Source organism: Vipera berus (assembly GCF_964194415.1).
Source record: "Vipera berus genome assembly, chromosome: Z".
In the NCBI taxonomy this organism is placed as follows: Eukaryota; Metazoa; Chordata; class Lepidosauria; order Squamata; family Viperidae; genus Vipera; species Vipera berus.
The window spans coordinates 24,757,120-24,763,178 of NC_138205.1; the positions used below are offsets into that span (position 1 = coordinate 24,757,120).

Sequence of the window (6,059 nt, forward strand, 5' to 3'; positions counted from 1 at the left end):
GAGGAAAGGAGTAATAAAATGAGCATCACTGTATCCTTATTGTATACATGTTTTAAAATTGCACAACATGAGTATGTAAGGCAGACATGTCAAACTTGCAACATCACATGACATCGCACAATGTATCGGGAGAGTTTTGCCATTGGTGCAATGGGGTGGGCGTGGCTTCTAGATGATGCATCTGGCCCGTGGGCTGGCAGTTTGACACCCCTGATGTAATGGATAGAACTTTAATTATGACATTATCAATGCTCATTTGAGCATCTAATTAAATAAGTGGAGTTTGCAAATATTTCTGTGCAATATAAGACATCATAAAGCCTTCAGGGTTATAGAGGTGACATGTCATGCACATGTCAGAGATATTTTAGATGCCCTGGGAGAACAGAGAGTATTTCAAAACATTGGAAATAAAAAAGCATATGAATCTTCCAATCTTATTTGGTAAAATATTAGTCCTTTAATTAGATAATCTGGAAAAAAGAAGTTCAAACAAATCATAGAGACTCTAGTTTAAGGAATTATCTATCAGGATTGGAGAATTGCACATTCATTTTCCAAGATTCTGTATTGTAACTCTTCCTTTAATGCTAATTCTGTAAGCAAAAGTACAAATAATACTTTTGTTGAAAACGATCAAGATCCAACTTCAAGGAGATGATTGAAGTGCCATCCCTTTTTGCATCCATGCTGTGCAAATTAAAAAAGAGCAGGCTTTTGATCATTGAGTGTTGCACGATTTTCCTGCAAAAATATTGTCTCTTCTATCTTTCACAGAAAAGAGAAACACTGCCAAATTAGATCTAAAATATAGGAATAAATCTTACATTATAGGGCAATAGATTTTAACTGAACATTACGAGAAACAGTTATTCATTTATTGAAACCAGTACAAATCCACCAAGAGCCTTGGTGGAGCAGTGGGCTAATACCTCCTTAAGTAACACCAGCTGCCTGCAATTAGTGCAGGTTCGCATTCCACCAGGCTCAAGGTTGACTCAGCCTTCCATCCTTCCGAGGTAGGTAAAATGAGGACCCAGATTGTTGGGGGCAATAAGCTGACTTTGTAATAATGCCGCTTGGGGTGTGTGTGAAAGCCCTAATAAGCAGGCATATACATAGAATGAAGGCTACTGCTAAGCTTGTAAGCCGCCCTGAGTCTTCGGAGAAGGGCGGGATATAAATGGAATTAAAATAAATAAAATAAATAAATAAATCATTTCAAACACCCTTCTTCCCATATAAAGTATTCACCAAGTATTTGAAAACATATATTTGCTTTTATGGGAAGGAAAATATCTATAAGTACTTTGTTCATATATCTACTGATAAACAGTATATTTTCCTTGAAATGGGGCAACTAGGTGTGGCCAACTTGCCACAGCCAATTTGCCATCACTAACTTGCCATGGTCTACTTGCTGCAGCCAACTCACCACAGGACAACTAGCTGCAGAACAAGAATGACACTAATATCAAAGAAATGGTGGAATAGAGCTATTAAAGAAAGGATGCCAAAGGGGGGGACAAAATGAAATGTGAATGACAAAAAGAAATACATTTTAATTACTTTACATATTTAAATTTATTTGTTGAATTGTCCCACAGCAAGTTGTATCATGGTAAGAGGACCACAGCGAGTTGTCCCGGGGTGAATTGGCCATAGCAAGTTGGCTGGGTCAAGTTGGCCACACCCAGCATTTCAAGGAAAATATACTGTTTATCAGTAGGTATATGAACACAAATACTTATAGATATGTTGTGACATTTAAGGATTTTTTTTCTTCAGAGAGAGTTATTTCAAATTACTAATACACTAATTTCTCTTGGGATATCCATTATTCATCTATACTGGACTCTGTGGTACTGCAGACATACTTATAAAATATAATTCAACAGAATGAAAAAAGTATTGTGATCTCATCCAACTCATAATCAGAAAAGCATGGATTTCTTGGAAATGTATTATAGGCTGTGTAATCTTTCTTCAGTGATACTTTAATGCAAATACCATTAAGATGAATTAAGATGTTGCATTGAGAGGTAATTTATCTCTTTTCTATATATCATACTTTTTCTCTGTGTGTATCAACTCTTTCATCTTTCATTTTACTCTTTATTATAGACGTATAGCATAATTATGTGCATCCACATAATTTAGAAAAAAACCCTTAATTCCTATAAAATTTGAGAGGGATTCAACCTCCTAAAGGTAAGTAAAACAGTGTTTTAACATTAAAATAAATTTTGAATAGAGGTGATTTTGGGGGGCAGGAATATGATATTTAATTCATCAAATTAATAAGCAGGCATATACATAGAATGAAGGCTACTGCTAAGCTTGTAAGCCGCCCTGAGTCTTCGGAGAAGGGCGGGATATAAATGGAATAAAAAAAAATAATATATTAAAATGTGTAAGATTAAAACAATATAGTTTTCCAAGATCAAGTAATTTCCAGATGACTTGATGTTCATGTCTATTTTTGTTTGTTTCTTTGTTTACTTAATATGGGCATCCATCTTATGTATATAATTCTGGGAGGCTAATGATTAAAATAAAATAAAAGCAACCAAAGCTGGAAACAACATAAATTACAGAATAGCTATTGTATACCCTTGACCGAAGATCGGTACACTCCTTCTATCTGGGATGGTCATCCTCTTCCACCGAGCACGCAGCTTCAGGAGGGATGCACATGGAGTGGTGAGGGAGGAAGGGGACACCCGCCTAGCCAGCCAGATCAGCCAAATTAACCCTGGCGATCAATGGGGTGACAGATGTCGCAGCCAGATTGCCCTCACATCCAATTACAGAATCGCAGCTGAGAATACTCTTAACATCTCACGTTCAATAAAACTAAGAAACAGATACACCCAACCTACCCTATTTGTGACGGCAAGACAAGATTTTTAATGCCTTGTGATAGAGACCAGAAATAATTTTCTTGTCAAATATATGAAACAGAACCACTACTTTCTTTCACCACAAACTTTCTAGTGTAGTTCAGAATCCGAAAAATTCCTGAATATTTCCCATCCATTACTATTCATAATAGAAAGTCTATTTTTTATTTTTATTTTTATTTTAATCCCATTTATATCCCGCCCTTCTCCAAAGACTCAGGGCGGCTTACAATTTAAGCACAAACCAATGTACTTAGCAATAGCCTTCATTCTATGTATATGCCTGCTTATTAGGGCTTTCGCCCCCCCCAAAAGGCATTATTACAAAGTCAGCTTTATTGCCCCCAACAATCTGGGTCCTCATTTTACCTACCTCAGAAGGATGGAAGGCTTAGTCAACCTTGAGCCTGGTGGGATGCGAACCTGCACTAATTGCAGGCAGCTGGTGTTACTTAAGGAGGCATTAGCCCACTGCTCCACCAAGGCTCCATTGCTATATGATTGAATAATCTGTATTGTTTCCACAGAAATGCAGTGAACATTCTCCAGGAAAAATATGTCTAACTTAAGTGACATCACTATTTTTCTTCTCCTGGATTTTTCTGAGCAGTTTGAACAAAATATACTACTTTTCATTTTTTTCTAGTGATCTACTTAGCTGCTTTGATTGCAAATTTTCTTATTATCTCAGCAATGTCCTTCCATCATCAACTCCATACACCTATGTACTTTTTCTTAATGAATTTATCAGTTATGGATCTTGGGTCCATTTCTGTCATTATTCCTAAAGCCAATATAAATGTGTTTTTTTTAATTCCAGGGAGATTTCCTACTATGGGTGCATCACACAAGTATTTTCTTTATTCTTCTTCATGTTAGCAGATTTCTTCCTACTCACGGCCATGGCATATGATAGATACATTGCTATCTGTGATCCACCACACTATGAAAGCATAATGAACACAAAAGCTTGCCTTCAGTTGGCAGCCATTGCATGGATAGCTGGTCTTTTTTACTCTGCCTGGCATAATTGTAGCACCTTTGCAGTCACTTTTTGTTCCAATGTTCTCAATCAGTTCTTCTGTGAAATCCCACAACTTCTGAAAATATCTTGTGATAATGCATACCTCATTGACGTTGGAGTTATTGTATTCAATGCATGTATTTTCCTGGGTTGCTTTGGTTTTATAATTATTTCATACGTGCAGATTTTCAAATCTGTGCTTAGAATTCCTACTTCACAAGGACAAAATAAGGCCTTCTCAGCTTGTTTTCCCAATCTTATTGTCATCTCCTTGACAATCAGCACTGGAGCTATTGCTTACTTAAAGCCTACTTTGGACTCTCCTTCAGATGTGGATGTAGTAACTGCTGTATTATATTCTGTGATTCCTCCTTTAATGAATTTGATTATGTACACTAGGAGGAATAGAGAGATCAAAATTGTATTGTGGAAAATGTTTAAGTGTGATATTTATGCATGGAAACAAATCAGTTTCATCCTGGATGAAGCAATGTTTGTTCATTTTTCTCCATCAGTTCTTTGACCTCTTTTAGGTCCTCTTCTATTTTGCCAATCCCTTCTTTGAAGTCTGTGTGTAGAGCCAGTATCATATTTTTCAATTCCATGTTGTATGTATCTTGCTGCGTTGTGTTGTCCAGTGATTTCTGTGCCACCAGATTCTGTGATATTAGGGCAGCTGTTGCTGGGTGTGTGGTGGTCTTCTTCATTTTCTCCAGTAGTTTGTAATCCAAATGTTGATGGGGTATTATAATCCAAATGTACTTCAAAAAAAAAAGAGTACAAAAAATTTCAGCAACAAGTAAAGGTGAGTACAAAGGAAAAAAGAAAGAAAAAGAGAAGGAAAAAACCAAATATCCTTATATCTAAAAAAAAGAAAGAAATTAATCCATACAGGTTATGCTCTTTGTTCATTTCAGAGTCTCTATGCCTTAGTCCAAAAGAAAAAAAAATCAAAGTAAAAAACAATTCACCATTCCGCAAACTAAGAAAGAAAAACAAAAACAAAACCAGACTCTGTAAACTTCTTATCAGTGAGTTCAGCAGCTGTCATTCAAGGTCACTTACTCTCCCTTTTTTTTCTTAAACTTCAAGAGTATTCTCAGCCAAGATACTTAATTCATTGCCTTTTTTTGCCTTCCATTATTGTCCGCTGCTGCAGTTCCAGGAGAGGAGCAGTTTAAAAAATCCACTCCCCTCCCCCACTTCTCCACGGCTTCAAATTCTTCTTATTTCCCCCCCCCCCAGTTTCCAGCATTTAAGGATTCTCAATCTTCTCACCCAGGCAATCCTCCAAACTTACTTTCAGGATCTTCCAAGTGGCTGCCCTGGCTTGTGACGGTTCACAATGGCTGTCTGACAGCTGCTGGTCCAGGAAGCTTCTGTCGGCTCTCCAGGAGATTGCGATCTCTCCTGTGCTGCCAAAACTGTGCCTCCCTTCTTCACCATCCCTACAGGACAGCTCTGCTCTGTCTGAAACTCAGACAGATCCCCCAACCAGCTGAAAAGCAACAATCCTTCGGGAGCTTCCAAAGGATGTCATCCCACCATGGCACTGGCACTCAAAAAACAAACAAACAAACAAAACCCTGGTGACCAAAATTGGCTACAATATTCCAGGTGTGGTATTACTAGAGTTTTATAAAGCGGTACTAATACTTCATGTGATCTTGATTCTATGCCTCTGTTTATACAACCCAAGATTGTATTAGCTTTTTTGGCTGCTGCTGCACACTGCTCACTCATGGTCAAGTGATCATCCACTAGGATTCCAAGGTCCCTTTCATATTTACTGTTTTTAAGCCAGGTCTCACCCAGTCTGTATTTGTACCTTTGATTTTTCCTGCCTAAATGTAAAACTTTGCTTTTCTTCACATTGAAACTCATTTTGTTGTATAGGGCCCATTGTTCAAGTTTGTCAAGATCTTTTTGAGTTTGAGTTTGTCTTCTGTAGTGTTGGCTACTCCTGTCACTTTGGTGCCATCTGCAAATTTGCAAATTTGATGAGTCCACAGCATTTTGTTGCTCTATTAGTTTAGTCACTTTATCAAAGAATGAAATAAGATTGGTTTTGCATGATCTGTTTTTAACAAAAACCATGCTGGCTGCTAGTTATAACTTTGTTTGCTTGTAAA

The 6,059-nt window shown here is 37.3% G+C and overlaps 1 pseudogene across 1 annotated transcript; it reads left to right on the forward strand.

Moving 5' to 3' along the window:
* The first annotated feature begins 3,545 nt into the window (after window positions 1-3,545).
* LOC308678733 (olfactory receptor 14A16-like) lies at window positions 3,546-5,226 on the forward strand (annotated as a pseudogene). Its single transcript has one exon. The product of its transcript is annotated as an olfactory receptor 14A16-like (transcript).
* The last annotated feature ends 833 nt before the right edge of the window (window positions 5,227-6,059 follow it).